Below are 20665 nucleotides of genomic sequence, written 5' to 3' on the forward strand. Positions count from 1 at the left end.
TCCTTTCCACTCTCCCTCCTCCTTCCCTTCCTTCTCTCTCTCTTTCACTCCCTCCCTTCCCCCTTTTCTTCCTGGTCTAACTCAAGTATAAACTGACACAATTCCCTTTCCTACCCTTTCTGGCTCTTTCTGACAGTCATTGTGCAAATAAAAAAGGCCCCACAGACCAAAGCAACCCAAGACCAAGGCACTGGGTTATATGGCATGGTGGTCTTCTGCTGGCTTGTCCAGTGCCAAGACTGGTGCCTCATTGTGATAAACAGAACCGAGAAAGAAGGGCCAACATATTACCCCAAGTCACTCCCCTCACACCATCAGACACACCCTGTCCCGAAGCATCCATCAGGCCTCAGCTTAAAACTCACTTTCCTGAAGGAGCTTTTACAGACTGCTTAAATTAACTTATGTTTAACCCGATAGCATGCATGCATCTCCTTCCAATGCTCAGCTCCCAAAGATGAGTTTGTTTTTCTAACCCTCTCCTTTCTACAGCACTGGGCAGATACCAGACATTTAACGCCTATTAGTTCAACACCTGAGAAATTAATCATGGTCCCTGAGCTTGTAGTAATTCACATTACTGAAGGATAACTGTGTTCTGATATAATGTAGAGCATCTTCTTTTTTATTATTTTTATGTGTATGGGTGTATTGCCTGCGTGTATGTAAGTGTACCTGTGTCATGCAATGCCTGTAGCGGTCAGAAGAGGGCGTCAGATTCCCTGAAACTGGAGTTAGGGAGGGTTGTTGGCTGCTATGTGGTTCTGGGATTTGAATCTCGGTTCTCTGTAGGAGCAGTGCCATTAATCACTGAGTCATCTCTCCAGCCCCATAGAACATCTTTAATCTTCATATCCTCCCAAGTGTTGGCCTCTGGTGTTATCTCTTAGAAGCTCTGACATGCCCAAGGCCATGTAAGTAGAACGCAGTGTGGCTTGGGTACAAATTGTGGGCTTTGATGTGTGCCCACAACCAGAGTAGTCCTGTCTGTGGGGTTAGCCCTGGGGGATCTATTTCTTCTTATTCAAAGCGGGGCTGTTTCCACTCCTCCTTTGCACCTGGGAGCCTGGAAAATTCTGTGACAAGACCATTGGCAGAGAGCAGCTCATATTCTCCTGCTTTCTTCAAACTGCTGATCTTGGCCATTCTCTAATTTTCTCCTCCAAAAATGGAAACTTCGGGAAATTACCTTGGCAGAAAAGTCTCTCTTCGCTCTTCCCCGGCAACCCAAGTGTCGATAGAGCTGGCGGAAGCAATGGAATTGAACCAATGGAAAAAAAATTACACTGGCTGCGGCTTGGCCAAAAAGCACTTGTATGTGTGAGGACAGCAAGAACCTTAATGGAAAAATCCTGCCATGGTGAGCACTTAAGGAGCGCTTGCTGTGTGCCCAGCAGTGGTCTAACCGCTTCATGTAGGTTGGACTTTTTTTTTTTTTAAATAATTTTTTCTTTAAAAGAAGCATTTCATGACAACAGCATTGACATATTCAATAACAATTTCCAGAGCTAAGATGCATCTCTTTCAAAATTGGCTGTAAATTTTTAGGTTTACTGTTGAATCATTACAGTTATACAATATTGTGCTCAGTATAAACCCTATAAGACATAAAATTAAGTGAGGTTTTAACCTTTAAAAGAGATTTCTATTTCATTATTAAAATACACAGTTTCATACAGAAAAATTCGTTTTTAATGCAATTGACATCAAGATGTTTGCACATGCGTTTCTAATCTCAATATATCTGATTATTACTAGTCATGGTTGGTTACTTTCTGAGCTCCTTGACATCTAAGCATGGATTTAAAGTCGTCAGGTAGATTTCAATGTTAATGTTTTTCACATCTACTAATTATTAAGGAGCAAATTTTAATGCTTTGAAGAATTATTATTATTTTTTAATCATTTTTAAAAATTTTTAACAACTACATGATTCGAAGACACATTTCACTACAGCTTTAACATATTCAATAACACACTCCAGAGCAAGAGTACCTCTCTTTCACAAGTGGCTACAAGTTTCTAGGTTCACAGTTGAATTAATATAGTTATACAATACTGAACTCAGTATAAGCCCTGTAAGACATAAAATTGAATGAGTTTTTAACCTTTAAAAAAGATCCCCATTTCATTTTAGAATATATTGTTCCTTGCAGAAAGACTCATTGTTTTTGCTACTAACACTGAGATGTTGGCACATGTATCTCTAATCTTTATGTATCTGATTATTACTAGGCATAATCAGTTGCACTTGGATCCTTGGCGCCTGTGTATGTCTATAAAGTCATCGGGTAGATTTCAACAGTAATGTTTATCACCTCTGCTAATTAGCATGGTGTAAATTTCCATGTTTCCTCCTCAAATATAATACATTTTAAAAAATTTGTTGATTTTGAACTTCTGCTCTTAAGTCACCCATTTTTTTCATCCCAAACCATCTTATTCAACTATACACCCACTTCCCAGATGGCACCCTCCCATAGCCTCCCTCCCCCCACTAGTGGTAGCGGGCTGGAGGGACAGTACAGCTGTTAAAAGCTAAGGCTAACAACGAAACGTTAAAGTTGGTCTTAGTTTTGAGATGAGAAAGTAGAAGCACAGAGAGATTATCTAGGTTGGCCAAGGTCAGACAGCTAAACCTTGAAGGTGCCGATTGTACTTGACTTGGGATGATGAATAAATAACATTTTAGAAGATTCTATTTCACTCTGTTAGATTCACTATTACATTATGTGACTGAATCAGCCACACAAAGTCACCACTAATTCCTAGACTTCAACCTCTTTAATGCTAAATGCCTCCAGCCCCATGTAATTCTTCACCTTAAAATCCTTCTCTGAAGCATTACTATTTTGAATCCAGGCAAAGGTGGCCTAGGTCCATGGAAAGCAGAAAATCAAAATCAGCATGTTGAACCAGTATGTCATGCAAATCTTGTGGACACTCAGGACCCTAGAAGGAAGCTGGAGCTGAGTGGTAAGGGCTCCACAGGAATCTCCTATTCGTTTGCTTTGTTTCATTGTACTTTTGTTGTTGTTGTTGTTGTTGTTGTTGTTGTTGTTGTTGTTGAGACAGGGCCTCCTTTGTAGCCCCAGCTGGCCTGGAATTTACTATGTAGATCAGGCTGGCTTCCACCTTGCAGAGATGGGCCTAGCTCTGCCACCAGAGTACTGGGATTCAAGGTGTGAAACATCACACCCAGCTCTGCATAGGAATCGTACGTGTGCCCAAAATACATGATGTTCCGAAGATGCGGTGATGTAATGAGAGCAGTACTACACTGAGCTGATGCTGAGGACCAGATGGTAGATATGCTTGGAGACAGTAAAGTCAGCTTGCGCTGGCTTGCAAAATCTGATTGCCAAGTTTTCAGGAATTATGCAGGGTGGTTGTTAAACAGCCCTTGTTTAAGCTTATATAGAATTATAAATAAATATATTACATTAAAAAGTAATAAACAAAGCTACAGAGATAGTTCAGTCTGTAAAGTGCTTGCCATGTAAGCATGAGGACCTTAAGTTTCATCCCCAGAACTCACACAGAAAAGCCAGACATAGTGGCACATGCTTGTAATCTGATGCTTGGGGAGGCAGAGAAGTATGATTCTGGGGGCTCGCTGGCTAGCTAACACAGTTAAGTAGGTAAATTCCAGACCAGTGAGAGACCCTGTCGGTTTGAGAGCCTGAGGAATGACATCCAACGTTGATCTCTGACTTCCACATGCATGGACACATGTGGACAGACACACATACATTCAAAAAGCAATAAACAACATTATCATTTTCTAATTATTTTGCTGCATTTTACTAATAATGCCCTTGAGATTATTTCTATGTATGGATCTGTTTAGTAGAGATATTTTATTAAGGCCTGATATTGCCTTCATTTTTTCCTAATTCTTCAGTTAATAATGTCCCATTATCAGGTTAAAATCAGTTGTGGAAGGGATGTTACACCACAGAAATTGGCAAACACTAACTAAGGAATTCTTTCTTCTTGGAAGGCTGGCTGTATAATATATAAATATATTAAATGCATTCCAGAGAGCTCAGTTGTAGCCTGCAGAGAGCTGTCCTCATAGTGGTTCCTGGAAGAAAAAAACAGAGCCTCAGGCATGCATGAAGTCTTTTCCTGAGAAGTGTAATCCCAGAACATTATGGATTAGGTACCAGGGTTGTTGAAAATGAAGAGCATAGGAGTCTATCCAGGAGGTCATGTTGCCAAGCTGCCCACAGCTCCCAGCTCACAAATAGACCGGCCAGTTGTTCATCTCCAGAGAGAGCCTCAGAACAGTGCATCAAAGTACCTGGAAGTAGGGAGTTTCATCAGTCATCTTGCTTGCTCAAAAGGTCTTTCCACCAGACTTAACCCACCCACACTTACAGGTGGAGTTTCTGGGGAAGCCAGATCTCTGCCTGCCTGTGATGCCTCTTTCAAATCAGAAATGGGGAGGAGAATCCCCAACTCTCATGGCAGAAACACAAAGGACCACCTTGGGTTAGTTTCTGGCAGGTAGCAAGGTCATGAGAAATCAGGGGAACATGAGATGTCAATTGCAGTTTTCAAACATAAGGGCGCACAGCTCTCATTTGATGGGTGTCCTAGTTAGCCTCAACTGTCAACTCCACATGCCAAGAGTTTGGATTGAGGACTTGCCTAGATCAGATTGGCCTGTGGGCATGTCTGTCAGGGGTTGTCTTGACTGTTAATTGATGTAGAAGGCCCAGCCCACTGTGGGCAGCACTATCCCTGGGCAGGTGTTTCTGGGCTATGTAAGAAAGCATGTCCAAGAATGAGCCAGCCGAATTCCTCTATGGCTTCTGCCTCCAGGTTCCAACCTTGAGTTTCTGCCCTGACTTCCCTTATCAATAGACTGTGACCTGGAAGTATAAACCAAATAAACCCTCCCCTTCTCACGTTGCTTTTGGTTAAAATGTACAGTAACGGAAGGAGGCTGGAACAGGGAAGCTCTTCCAACAGTCAGTTTCCTGGGACCATCTTGAAATTTCTTGGTCTTTGACCTGTCCTAATGACTATCCCATGGCTTGATGCCGAGGGTCCCATCTAGAAAGGACAAAGGAGACCTCACCGATTTACAAGTGACCGCATCACCTGCATCTCCTCCTATCCCGTGTTTTATTCCATGCCTCTTCTGCATGCCATTCTGACTACTGGAATTCCAATCCATTCCTGACCTGGGAAGCTTTTCCCAGCAGCCCCTGTGTTCCCTTGAGACATATAACCTCTGTCTCAGTGTCTTTGATAGGGTTCAAGTTCTTCCACGTTCTTAATGAGTAGAGACTGGGAACGTCAGGAAGACAGACTAGAGAGACCAGCAGACACAGACGTGGGCCATCTAATTTGGTCACTGGCTTTTATGGTTTCAGCTTCCTCGTGTGTACAGTGGAGAGTCTGGTCCCTACCTCCTGAAGTGCTAGAAAGAATCACATTGAGAAATCCTTCTGCTATGACTTATACGGTTCCTGGGCATAGTGAGGACACAGGACATAACTGTTATCATCAATTGGGTGATTTCATTGTGAAGCAGTGGTCAGAGCACCAAGAAGTGTAGCACTACCCACTGAGGGAAGGGGCACATAGCATCACAGGACCCTCCACGTACCTTAACAGTCCCATTCAAAAAGAAAAGAAAAGAACCCACCAATGTCCAGCTTTCCTGTTGACTTCCTCGGAAACCGTGGCAGTGTTGGCAATAAGCCAAGTACCTGGCATCTCTTTCCTGTGCTAACTTAAGCACCTTAGTGCACAGGCACTGCATAAGTGGGCAGACTGGGTTTGGGCACAATGTGTTTGAGGTATTTCTTCAACAGAGGTGCCTTCTGAGTACAGGTTGACTCAAAGCTGTCTGCTCAAGCTCTACCCAAAAGGAAGTTTCTTTTTTAAAAAAAAAATATTTTACTTGTTTTTATTTTATGCATATGAGTATTAAGCCTACATGTAGGTAGGTGCACCCATGTTGTGCAGTGGCTGCAGATGTCAGGAGAGGGCATTGTATCCCCTGAAACAGGAGTTACAGATGGTTGTTAACCCCATGTGGGTGCTGGAACAGAACCTAGGTCCTCTGCAAGAGTAGTCAGTGCTCTTAACCACTGAGTTATCTCTCCAGCCCCCCAAAAGGAAGTTTCTATATTGGGAGCAGGGTAAAGTTCTTGGGGTCTCCAGAAAGTGCTTTCATTATCCTGTGTGCTCAATGGTTTCAATCTGCATCATGGACTCAGGTCTACGAGTATTTTGGGTGCCATTCAGCCTCATGCTGCAGTGTGGAGAGCTGAGGGGCCTGAGGCAGTAGACAGAGATGCTTTGCCAGGAAGAGAGTCTGTCTTAGAAGGGACCCTCGTGCCAAGGCAGAGACTTAATGGGATAGCAGGTGTTTTTTGAGGTGTCTTTCGAGTACTTTCGATGTGCCAAGACCATTTCTTCTTTGCCTAACTGAACCCCTTCAGTTCTGCCAGACTGGAAATGTTAGCAACCCAGTGTTGCATGAGGTGAAATTGGAACACACATGAACACATCAGATTCTGACTTGCCCACATCCCAAACCTCCATACTTAGTCTTATGGAGTTGAGGGTGCTTGTCATATCTTCTTGAAGATGCCCCAAATGTAACACACATAGCAGGATGGAGTTTGGTCAAATAGAATTATAGTGACCTTAGAGCCACAGTACCAAGTGCTAATGAGTCAACTTCTGCCATGCCCTGCCGAGTCTTGAGCTGGCTGTTTGGGGGAATTGTGCCATTAACGTTAGAGTCAGATGACACCAAATCCAGGTGGGGAGAACAGAAGAAAGACAACGTGGTAGAGCTGCAGTGGTCCCCAAAGATGAGTGATAAACGATGAGATCCTGTCTTGAATCCTGAGCAGACAGAAGCAGAGGAAATCTAATTGTGAAGCTGAGAAAAGTGTTACTTAACAGAAGAGGTGTGGCTTGGGAAGGATGTACTGGGACCCACCTTCTATATGTCCCACTGCCTCCCAGAGCAACAGTACCCCGATGACCAGTGCCCCACACACCGGCCTTTGTGAGACATATCAAATTCAAACCATAAGAAAGAATAAGTGGTTCTCCAGGCAGCTGGAGTTGGAAACAGGGGTCTCAGAAGACAGAACGGTGGGTGGGTGCAAAGGTCCACTCAGCAGAAACAGGGAACAGGACAACCAAAGTGTAGACGACACTTCCCATTGACCTAAAGTACGGGGCTGACTGGACAAGGTGGGGGATCTTTATACCAACATCACCGAGATGGTTTGTGTTTCATCCTACAAACAGTTTTGGAGCTATATCTTCACTGCACTCCCAATCTCTGAAAGAGGGTGAGCAATGCCATTTTAAAGCAGCCTTGGCCTGCTTTTCAGAGGCTGAAGAATGACCCATGTTGGCCTCAGGCTTTAGGGCAGACAAGATGGAACCCAAAGAGCTCTTTGTCAGCGGCCTGCCAGTCTGAAAGAGAGGCTTCCACACTGGGGATGTGGCCAGTGTAATTGAAGCTGGGCTTTGCTGGCCATGCCAAGGGTGAGGCAGAGAATCAATGAAGTTCGGTCTTTGCTGAAACCACACAAGTTCTTCACCTTGAGCATGACATCAACGACCTACAGTTTTTGAGGGACTTAGAGCTCTGAAAACTTGCATATGCAAAAATCTCTCAATCTCTCTCTCTCTCTCTCTCTCTCTCTCTCTGTGTACGTATGTCTGTCTGTGTCTGTGTCTCTTGGTGCTATTGCCTATGTGTGTACATGTGGAGGCTAGAGGTCATCCACAAATGTCTCCTTCTATCATTTCCCACTTTAGTTTTTAAGGTACAGTTGCTCTCTGAACTCAGAGTTTGCTGCTTTTACTAGAATGGCCATCCATCAAGTCCTCAGAATCCAACTATTTTCACCCACCCTCCACCATACACTATCCCCAGGGTTACAGAAACATTCCACCATGCCTGACTTTTTACATGGGTACTGGGGATCTGAATTCAGGTCTTTAGGCTTACACAGCAAGCACTTTACCCACCGAGCCATCTCCATGGTCCACAATAAGTATATTTGTCTTTCTTAAAGTGTGGAAGCTTACACTGCAACACGGAAAAGCCTTAGCCTGGAGTAGAGCTGATGTTGGACTTTGTGACCTAGGTTGGTTTAGTCAGCCAGAACTAAGGGAATCCTCTGTAGCATGAACCTCTACTTGGTGCAGTCGTCTACCTTGGAACACTTTGCCCCGTGCCTGGCACACCTTGGCTGCTCCATTAAGTGACACTCTTGAGCTCTTCTCATTCTTTGCTAGCATTACCTGGAATAGATTATAACAGCAACCAGGTGCCTAGCCCCGTGCTCCACACTTTGGATGTTTTAGTTCAATTAATCTCTGCAGCTACCTTCCAAAGAAGGGGACACTGCCCTTGCTTCATGGATGGTGAACCTGGGCTGAGATTGGGGTTGGAGGCGCTAGTTATTTCTTTTCTAAAAAAATCAATACTTGCTACCATTGAGCTCACCATCTCAGAGATGGGCACTGATGACTAGTGGGTCAGCACCCTTCTTATTTTAAAGAGGCTTTGGGAATGAAAGCAAGAAGCCATGACCCTTGACTCTGAGTCCTTGAGCCCCCTGGGGTCCTGCTTACTGTCTTCACATGTGTCCCTGAATGCGGTAGGCAGGCATTTGGAGAACACTGCCTTCTCCTGAAAGTTTGTGAGAAGGTACCAAGAGAGAAGGTCCTGAGCTCCATGGATCCTTTAAAATAAAATGTTTTCAGGCTGGGAAAATGATTTAATCAGTAAAGGAGCTTGCCGTACAAGCTGAACAACCTGAGTTCAGATCCCCAGAACCCCGGTAAAAGCAGGACACAGTGGTCCAAGAGTCAGAAATTCCTTTGCCTACCAGAAATTGAAGTCATAGAAGAATCTAGAAGCTCTCAGGCCAACTGGCCTAGCAGACATAGCTATGAAAAGACCCTGTCTAAAACAGGTGTAAAGGTAAGGGCTCACATTGAGGCTGTCCTCTGACCTCCACACTGGTGTATACCTGTACTATACAAGATCATGCCCGTACTGATGTACACATACATATGCACACACATATACACATACACTAAAATAAAATAGCTTTCTAGAACGATGCAAAACTATTCCTCATCAAGGCCTTCTGAGTAGATACAGACTAAAAAATGGCCATGGGTGATGTCACAACAGAATCCCTTCCCATGGAGTTGTTTACAAAAGCTTCTGTACATCCACAGGTTAAATATTAACCAAGTGCACACACACACATGCACACACATATATGCAAAGTATACACACAGCACATACATACAACACACAACACATACAGCACATACATACAATACACACACAACACACACAGCACATACATACATGCATAAGCTGATTTTATGGTTAATCTAAATTGTCAACTTGATGAGATCTAGAATCACCGGGGAGATGGGCCTTGGGCATGGCTGTAGGAATCATCCTGATTAGGTTCATTGGTGTGGGAAGCCCTGCCCCAAGTGGATGGATCCCAGACCGTCTAAATGGAAGAAGGGAGCTGAGCAAAGGCATGTGTTCAGCTGTCTCTGTTCTACATCATTTTGGCTGCCATGTGACTGGCTGTTTCAAGCTCTTATTGCCTTTACTTCTCCGAAGCGAAGGACTGAACCCTGAACTATGCCAGAATAACCCCTCTCTCCCTTAAATTGCTTTTGTCAGGGTATTTTATTACAGCAACAGGAAAACAAACTAAGACAGCTGGGTTTTACCTTGTTAGGTTTAAGCTTCTTTTCTCTCTGAACCTAAGTTATGAGTAATTTACAGCACAATTGGATTTTACAGTTTGTTTATGCTTATTCTGATTACAGAATAAATGATTACCTGAAGTCCATTAAGAAAAACCTAATGAAAAATCAGGCATCAATCAAGAGCATCTATGGATAAAGACTTTAAACATCCATACTTAGAAGTATATATGATATTTAGAAATAGATCTGAAAAGACTTATGTAATGTGTTTTAATCAAATCTTGAAGAGAAATTGACCAATAAATCAAATCTTGCAAAGAAATTGACCAATAAATCAAATTTGGAAAGAAAGTGACAGATTAAATCAAGGCTAAAAAAGAAAACAGCCACTATATCAAACCATGATATGTTTATTAAAGCAACTGATCGTGGTTTTTGTGAATCTTTGTCATTGCTGAATCCAAGTATTTGGAAAACATTTAGGGAGGAAGAAAAGCCAATATTGTATATGTTGTTTCGTTTTCTGTCTCTAGGTCTTTGTCACTGTCTGTCTGTCTATCTGCCCCCTCCCCCCTTTTTCTCTCTAACACACCCACACCCACACATACACACACCACACACAGAGAGACACAGATATATACGCACACAAGTATAATTTATAAGCCAAAATAGACAGTGCCATTGGGATAGAAGTGGGAGAAGAGAAAAGACCAGGTGTGGACAGACACACAACCCAGACTGACTTTCATTTAGTTTCTGGGATTCCTCTAACATAGTCCATCATCTGTATAGAGCATTCTTGTAACACAGGCCATTCAGACTCCAGCAACAGAACTGCCTGGTATCCAAGATCCTTCTCATGAATCTTAACCTCTCACAGTGAATCTAGGCAAATTAACTCCATAAGAGAGCTAGCTTTTGCATCTGTGTAATGATGTAAAGATATAAACTTTCAATGGGTCTTAAAATAATGTTTAGGATTTTTCCACAAAACTATGTATCAATGTACTTTTAAGATCAACCACACTATGGAGCTGGAGAGATGGATCAATGGCTAAGAGCACTAACTGCTCTTGCAGAGGACCAGGGTTCATTCTCAGCACCCACATGGTGGCTAACAACCATCTGTAACTCCAGTTCCAGAGGATCTGATGCCCTCTTCTGACCTCTGTGGGCATTGCATGACATGTATGCACCTAAGGACATGCAGGAAATACACTCATACACATAAAAAATAATAAAATATTTTTAAAAAATCAACTACACTATATGTGTGCATGTGTGTCTAAACTTGGATGCCTTTATGAATGTAGAAAACACAGTAGCTAAATATTGAGATGAGCCTTTAAAATGAGCTTATTATATGTGCATGCACGTGTAGGTGAATGAATGCATGTGGATATCTAGGTATGTGTGTAGGCTGTGTGTGCATGGTGTGTATGTGGGAGTGTGCAGAGATGTGGGTGTAGAGGTGCATGTATGTAGAGTGAGTGGGTGTTTGTACTTGGGAATGGATCGTGCCTCCATATCACCAGGATTGTGAACTCACCAGCCCTGTGCCTCTTGCATTCATCCACAGGGCATGACACAAGTGATTCTAAAAAGGACTGTTCCAAAGAAAACTTTGCATTCCTGGTGTCCTGTGCCCATGTCACCCACAGGTCTGCACCTCCCAACAGAGTTGTGAATTCAAATCTTCTGCATTATCACCTGCAAATATGCACCTGTGATTGTGAAATCAGACGTCCCAATACCTGGCTGCCATATTGAGAGTCCTCCTCAGGTAGTTTCCAGTTCATAAGTCTGCCACACAAATCTATCCTCCCAGCTGTAATTCCCACAGATGTCAACAAATGATCAGTTGTGGGGCCTGAGGAGACATTTCCCCATTTCACAGAGAAGGAAACCAGGGGAGAGAGAACAGGTAACTTGTCCAAGATCTTGCAAGAGCTGATAAGTACAAGAAATGACACTTGACCCGAGACCTGGGTCCCTTCCCACATTCAATGGTATTCTGTTTGTTAAACCTATGGCCATGTTAGTGTTAACCTTCCACAACTCAACTCCATGTCCTGATCTTGAATGGAAGGTGCTGCATGAGGCCAGCCATGATATAGAGAAGAGAGTGATCAACTTCACTCTTCTAAGAATCACTTGCAATGCCCTGATGTAAAGCGTGTCACCTCTCTTAACACCATCATGACCCTGTGTGAACTTGAATCATTTTCATTTGTAGATATTTTCAAAAGGATCATGTGCTCCCTCTCAGACACTGAAAGCCACACTGTTACATCATTTGTAAGCATGCTGAAACTTTGTAGCTTCTGTTCTCACTCCTGTTACCCCACTCTTTATAGGAAATGGCATACGTCAGGGTGCCCAACTGGAAAGTTCATGGCCTCAGTGCAACTTTAGATCAACCACTTTTCTTTCTGACTTTGATTTTGATTTAGATTGCCAAGGAACCAAACTTTAGATGAGATGACTCATTATCTTTTTTTAAATTTTATTTTTATTTTATGTGTATGAGAGTTTGCCTGTATGTAAGTGTACCACGTGCCTGAAATGCCCACAGAGGCCAGAAGACGGCAGCAGATCCCCTGGAACTGGAGTTCTGGACAGTTGTTAGCCACCATATGGGTGCTGGAAGCCAAATTTGAGTTCTCTGCAGCAACAACAAGTACTCTTAACCACTCAGCCATCCACCCAGCCCTAACTTGAGTTATTTTATAATATGAACAAAGAATTGTGCTTATAAAAATAAGACTTTTTAAAAGACAGGGTCTCAATAAAGTCCAGGTTACTCTTGAACTACTGATCTTCCTGCTTCTGTGTCGGGATTTCTGGGGTCCCAGGTATATGCCACTACACCTGAACTTAGACATCTTCATCCTTTAACCAGTGAAGTGAAATCTTAGTATCTATACAATTCCTTAATCTTTTGATGATGATAATATTCACATCAACTTTAATTATTTTCCCAATGATATCTTTATTTTTGTACTACTCATTTTAATTAACAAAGGAAAACCACCAGCGTTTGTAATTTGCAACAGAATGTTTTGATATATGTTTATATTATGAAATGGCTAAATAGAGCTAATTAACACATGTGCTACTCACACACTCATCATTTACTTCTGGTGAGAACACTTAAAATTGGCTCCAGGAAATTTCCAAGTATATAATACGCTGCTCTTAACTACAGATATCATGTTATATGATTGATTTCTTGAACTTATGCCTCTCATTTGGGTAGAATTTTGTGTCTCTGACGGTCTTCCACCATCATCCTCCCCAGGGTCCTGGCTACTGGTGATCACCATTTTATTATCTGCTTTGATGACTATACCAGATTTTATAGCAATCACTTAGAATTAAGCATTGATTGAGATCCAAGATAGAAAAATTAGATGCTTTGGTGGTGTTAAAAAGAAGGATTATTCCAAAACATTATTGAGACTTTGGGATGTCGATAATTTAAAAATTATTTATGTGGTTGTGTCTGTGTGTGTGGATGCCACATCTGTCTAGGTGCCCTTGGAGACCAGAAGAGGGTCAGATCTCTTGGAGTTGGAGTTATAGACAGTTGTGAGCCACTTGATTTGGACACTGAGAAGTGAACTCTTGTCCTTTGGAAGAACAGCAAGCTCTTTTAACCACGGAGCCTTCTCTCCAGTTCCCACCATTTTTTATTTACAAGAATCATTTTCCCCTGGTGAACGATGAAAACACGGAAGTCTGGTTTCATGGGCACATAGCGTGTTCAGCCAAACAGAGTTACTGCTCCACTATCCCCTGATTGACATACTTGCTGTTCATGCACTGTCATTTTACATGGGGGCATTTCAGAAAATCCCTCTCAGTGTGCATTCTTCACCTATCTGTGATGATCAACCCCTGATTGTCAACACGATGGGATCTAGACTCACAGAAGAGAGGAACTTCCAGGTATGTCTGTGAAGGAATTTTTAGATTGGGTTAACTGAAGAGGAGAGACACACCCTAGATATGGGTGACACCATGCCAGGGGCTGGGGTCCTGGACTGGATAAAGAGGAGGAAGCTAGCTGAGCACCAGCGCTCATCTCTCTGTCTCTTGACTGTGGGCACAGTGCTACCAGCTTCATCACACTCCTGCACCATGCTTCCTCTGCCATGATGGGCCATACACACTTGTCTTCCCCAACTTCTGTTTGTTAACCGATGAAGTACAAGCCTGCTCCCAGTGCTTTCGCACTTATTATAATGTCCCTCTGTCCTTTCTCCTGTCAGCTTCCTTTGATCCTCTTTATTTAAGAGTGGAATTTAGGGGCTGGAGAGATGGCTCAGTGGTTAAGGGCACTGACTGCTCTTGCAGAAGACCCGGGTTCAGTTTCCAGCACCCACACGGCAGCTGCGAACCGTCCTTAACTCCAGTTCCGGGGAATCCAAAGCCCTCTTCTGACCTCTGCGGCATTGCACCACACGTTTTTTAAAAGAGTGGAATTTAAAGCCATAGAGGGAAGACTGGGGAGAAAACCTCTCTAATATTCTGAGAGTTATGAAGGAAAGCAAGCAACAGACGGGCATGGGGGCCTTCAGGACCTTGGCCTGCTTTGAGGGAGCCCAGAGGTCCCCAGTGGTTTTTTTTTTTTTTTTTTTTTTTTTGAGTTTATATAGAACAAAAGAGGCCTTTGTGGGGCTCATCTCTGCCAGGGCCAGACCTGAAAACTACCATAAGCATATCAGCCTCCCATGGGATTAGGTTAGTGCCTCTTTCTGTGATCTCATGTTGGCCATTTTTAAGTCATGGTGAATATAATAACACCAGTAAATGTATATAAATATGACTATAACACACGGTATTAATGCATGAAATGAAACAGGATTTTAGTATTTTAACCCTGCCTGTCAATACTGACTTTTTTTTTTACATTGGAATGATGGGATGTTATTGAGGAAAATAATATTTGAAATAACTCCAAATATGTAATGCCTAAATCACGACTGTCCAATGGAACTTTCTCTCATGATGGAAAGTTCTAGATCTGCACTGTCAAATACAGAAGCCACTAGCCATGTGACAATTGAGTACTTGAAACGTGGCTGGTACAACAGAGGAAATGAAGGCTGACTTGTAGTTCATTTTAATTTATTTACATCTTAATAACCTTGTCTATTTACTTCCAACTATGTTGAGCAGAACCACTCTAGATAGCTCTTTTCTTTTAGATTTATTATTTATTTATTTATGTGTGTGTGTGTGTGTGTGTGTGTGTATACAAATGTCTGTGCAGGTACCTGAGGAAGTCAGAGAGCATGTCAGATCCCTTGGAGCTGGAGTTACAGGTGTGTGTGAGTCACCCAGTGTAGGTGCTGGGATTCGAACCCCAGTCCACATGGTACAGCAGCATGCACGCTTAACTACTACACCATCTCCACAGCCCCTAAACATCTGTGTCTTTCTTTGTATGTGCTCTGTTATCCATTTCTACTTTTTTTTTTGCAGTTTTGGGGACTGAACGTAGATCCTTACACAAGTTCTGCAAGAGCTTTACCTCTGATCGATGTTGCTAGCCTTCCATGTCTAACCTTTCAAAAGTTAGTTTCTCTCATCTTTTAGTCCAAGACACAATGTTCTCGTCTCTCTCACTTGATATAAGGAACCAGAGCCTTGGCATTGTACATCTATAGAGCTATCACTGGAACGTGGCCTAAGTGGAGCACTGTCTGACTTCCTCAGGTACCTGCACAGTCTTGAGTGTCTGTCTTTCTTTCCTGCCCATGAGAAACTGAAAATATGGATGAAGGGAGCTACAGGCAAGTGGGAGGGCTGCCATCTTCATGTTCAGTTTCGGAACATCATTTGATAGGACATTTTGTATGAGCAGCATCATATCTCAGTAGAGGTACCATTCCCCTTCTAGACATGAGATCAGTGAGACGGGGGAAGGTGGCCCACCAGGCCCAACGGGCCATATCACCTGCATGTCATAGGAGCAGAATTGGACCCTAGTCTTTGCTAACTCCAAATCCTGTCCTCTCTCCATTCCTGATTGCTTCTGTGATGCTGGGAAATAATATTGACAGACCCAGGTGATCCTAATCAAGGACAGACTCTGTCTCGTGTCTTTTCAAAAAATACCAGGAGAGTCAGCTTAAATTACTGATGCTCATGATTTTAGCACCTGAAAAACTCTGCCCAGTGAAATGCAAATTTTACATGGTTCTGCTCTTAAAAAACTAAACATTTCACTGAGTTGTATTGTTCCGCGGGTTGAGAAAGCTATGACTGGGAATCCAACCACATGCACCCATACGTAGGATGCAGCTATGCAACTAAGTGAGTCTCTTCTATGATAAGGAAACGCCAGCTGACTGGGAACACGAGGCTGCCCAGGATCTTCCTTATGTAGAAATCACCTACGTTGACACTCCTTTGTTTGAGTCTATCTCTATTTACTTGCCGTGGTCCCTGAAGACTGACCAAGGCCACCCAAAGGGGAAGGAAGCTCACCCCTCCCAGCTCAGGAAGCCCAGTTTGCCGGCAGAGCACAGGCCCCAGAAAGTCTGAGCTTGCAAGATCCTTGAGGCCAAGGCAACTTTGCTAAGGTCATCAGATGTGCGTCTATATGTGTAGCACAGTTGGGGTTGGAGGGGAAGGAAGAGCAGTTCCCCCTTCTCTGGATGCTTCCCTTTGTTATCCAGGGCCTTGAGAGGTCTGTTGAGGGTGGTGGTGGTGATGGGGAAGATGACTTGGAATCCTGCCACTGGCCTAGTGCCTAGGGCTCCCAACAACAGGTTTGCTTGGGAAACACCAGGCCAGAAGCTAGCCTTCACCCTATCTAATCCAATGGCACTATTTGTCCATCACATGGTCAGTTCCAAAAATAACATACACTGGGGGGCCTTAGGGCACCAGGCCCAGCTAGGGTTGTGTCCTGCAGGCCCCGGAACCACCTTCCTGTTTGCCTCTGTTCTTCCCGGCTGCCATTTGCTCTTCCTCCTCAGAGCCAACCCTAACCCAAGTTTGATTCTCAGAGTCCAGTGTTCCACGTTCGCTGGTCATTTCCTGCGTGTGCTTTTGCCTGTAGCTGGAGGATACTGCCATCTACAACTGCAGTGCTTGGAGCCAGGAAAACTGGGAGAAACCAGCCCAGCTTCTTAGTCCCCAAACCATCTCCTGCCACAAGGAAATTGAGTGAATGCCAGGGCCCAGACCTCTTTAATCGTTTCAAACCCTGGCAGCTAAGCTGACCTCAAGGGCGCTGGTGGAAATTTCTGAATCGGGGCTATACCATTCACTAGCTCTGCGAACTTGGGCACAACATCTCGTGTCCCGTGTCTCAGTTTCCTCCTGAAAAGGAGAACAATGATTTGTTTTGGAGAGGAAGCGAGAAAGAATCACGTACATCGAGTTCCTACTGGGACCGACTCTGTCATCCCTCAGCACCATCTCTTTACTCAACAAGGAATTGGGTTTCAGACACACAGAACGTTCTTCGGGGACAGGCTTGAGTGCCAGTTTGGGAGAGAGCTTTTGGAGATACTGAGAGAGAGAGAGAGAGAGAGAGAGTTCAAGTCAAGATGATTTTCCCCGATTCTGCAAGGTGTGAGGGTGGTAAACGCTGTTGGGATCACAACAGAGGTAGCAGAAGCTGAGGTGACAGGAAAATAGAAACTGTAGTAACAGTAACGGCGACGGTGCTGAAGGTGACACAGTGACAGTGGTCACAGTAGAATGCAGGAAGATCAACAGTGCAGTGGCAGCTGCAGGTGACCTTGACTCTGCTCCGTGGTCTCGAGATGCTACTAAACTCTGAGGGACCATTTCTCTCTCTTCCCTCCACACCCCTAAGGTAGCTGTCTCTCCTCACATGCAGAAGATGCCTAGATCTCAATGCAGAGTAGATTACTCCCGTTCTGCATTGTACCAAACTATGAAAACCTCCACCTCATTCGACCTTCACAAGGTTACAGCACCACCTCTCAGTACCCACTGAGAAGTCACCCTCAGTTGCTCTCAGTGAGTACATGGTAGGCAAAAAGCATCTGTGGAAGATGAACAGGGTGCGATGCTGGTGTGAGAAGGGACTGCCTATTCCTCCGGCCCACCTCTCCTCAGCTGGCTGGGGAGTCTTTGGTGGGCAGGATGCCCTTGTATTGAAAGCAATGATTATACCCAGATGCTGGGTATTTGACAGGTTGCTGTCAGGGTGGTCAGGTTCTCGTAGAGCTGGTGGTAGCCAGGGAAGGCAGAGGTCAGAGTCTCCAAGGCAGCAGAGCTAGCGAGTACTGATGCCGCCCTATGATCTTCGCGTGTTCACAGCCAGCCTCTCTGCAATAGGACGAATTCCACCCAGGTGGCCAGCTTTCCTCAGCACCTCTTTCTTAGTTATTTTTACACTACTGTAACTAAATTCCCAATAAAAGCAGCTTCAAGGAGGGGCTTATTCTGGGTCACGGATCAGGGGATACCTCCCATCATGGTGGAGAAGGCACTGCAGTAGGAGCAGTCCCTAACCTCAGTGGTAGGAGCACATACCAGCTGGTCACATCCTAGCAACTGATCAGATTGACCAGGAGCAGCAGCAAGGCTGGGCTACAATCTTCAAAGGCTGCCTTCAGTAACCTGTGTTCAGCAGCTATCCCTGCCATCCCCGAATAGCTCACCAGCTAGGAACTAAATGCTCTAACACATGAGCCCGTGACATGTTATAGCCACCCAGAGAAACCTCCATTGCCTGAGCTGTCTGGTTATCCCACTGTATTCTGACCAGCCTCTTGTGGTGGCATGGCACTGTGACGGCTTCCAGGTAAGGCCTTGGCGCTAATTCTAAGCCTGCAGTATCCCACCCCACCTTCATCATTAGCATCTGGCAAGAGGAGCTTCTCCCAGCAGTGGGCTCCAGGACAGACTAACCTCATCCTGCCGGCTAAAAAATATATTGTTATGGCTGGAGTGATGGTGCAGTGGCTAAGCTCTTGCTTATGTATGTGGACCAGAATTTGGATTCCCAGAACACACATAGATGCCAAGTAGACATGGTGAGCCACCTGTGGTCCTGCCTCAGAAGGAGGAGACAGAGGGCCCCCAGAGTAAGCTGACTAGTAAGACTAGCCCTTTCTTCAAGCTCTGGGTTTGATTGAGAGATGTTGCTTCATTCGGTAAGGGGAGGAATGACTGAGGGATTCTCTTCATCAACCTGGGTCCTCCAACATGCACACAGGTGCACATACACATGTGTCTGAGCACATACGAACATCCTCACACAGACGAGATTATTTCTACAATACAGAAATATGTAGTCTAACGCTTAGTGAAACTTAAATCCACGCATAATCCTGTTGGAAAAAATATCCTTGCCCCCTTTAGAGAACATCGGTACAATAGATTTTGAGGCATGTATACCAGAGAGAGCCCTGCGTGATTTGTACCCATGGTTCTATCACTCAGTTCCATTTCCCCAACAGAGCATTAAACCATGTGCAATTAACTCTTTCCAAAAATAAGTATAAAGGCCAAATACTGTTGGATTATACAGTGTAACGGAACAATGAAACAACATATGATCAAATTATGATCCAGGGTTTAGATTCTCTCCATACTTCGTATTATGACTCTCTATGGGACCTCTTCACACTTGACTTTGAGTCTCTGGTTATTTCCTCAGTGTGAGTTCTAACACATACAGTTGTTTATAATAATGTAATTTTAAAATTCAACACAGGAAATAAAATGACTGAACCAGTTCATGTGGCTACAAAATCTATGCAAGGCAATTGGTTTCGGGGTAGAGTTATTAATTTCATAGACCTTCTTCTATATACAAGTAGACTGATATCTTCTTGTTTTGTGTCTTTACTTTCTACTGAACACTCTGATCATAATTTCATCTACTATCATCTTCACTACTCTTCTACAGACTGTCCTGTTCCCTTACCTCACTTTTTGCTAATCCAAGATTATTGATCTTTTTCTTGATGGTTTCTCATAACTCTTTATGTATGGTGCATTAACATTGTGTCATATTCATAACAGAATAGTTCCCCTGTTCATCTACTACCTTTTGATTTTACTTGTATTTTTACGCATGTAATAGTTTATAAATGAAATGTATTTGAGTGAAATATTATCTTTCTCTGTTACTCTATTTAGAATAATTTTCCTGGTATATACCAGCTAATTCTTCACCTATATCTTTTGATTTAAATTAAATTATTTTTCATTGCATTTTTTAAAATTTCATGGGTGGAGAGGCGGGTCATAGCATCTATATAGAGATGGAGGACGACTTGTAAGAGTTGGTCCTCTCCTGCTAGGTAGGTCCAAGGATCAAACTCAGGGCATCAGACTTGTTGGTAAGCTCCTGTACCTGCTAAACCATCTCACCAGCCCTGAAGTAGTTTTACAACTGACTTTCAAACCCTCAATGCATCTAGAATTTATTTTATTGTGCAATATGAGAAGCTAGCTTGATTTTTTTCTGTTTTTTTATTTTCAGAGTTTCTCTATTCAAGCTTCTGCCTTCCTCCAGTGTTTGTGGTGAATCTTTTATTATGCCTTAGTTACACACACACACACACACACACACACACACACACACCTGTTTCAAGGTTACATACCTCATTGATCTACATATTGTTAATTCTCAGAGTAACACAGATCTTTGACGTTGCAGTTTTATGACAAATTTTTGGATCGGTTAGATTAACCATCTTTCTCACTTTTCAGAGTAAAAGGAAGGAGCAGAGGATGTAGTTCAGTTCATAGAGATCGTTTTCAGCATGCATGAAGCCCTGGGTATGACCCCCAGCACTGCATAAACTGAATATACTGGTGCACCCTCTAAACATGGTACTTGTGTGGTGGAGGCAGGAAAGTTAGAAATTCAATACCATCCTTAGCTATGTAGTGAGTTCAAGGCCAGACTGGGCTA

This window comes from Nannospalax galili, unplaced genomic scaffold (assembly GCF_000622305.1).
Source record: "Nannospalax galili isolate Female #2095 unplaced genomic scaffold, S.galili_v1.0 scaffold3077, whole genome shotgun sequence".
Taxonomy (NCBI): domain Eukaryota; kingdom Metazoa; phylum Chordata; class Mammalia; order Rodentia; family Spalacidae; genus Nannospalax; species Nannospalax galili.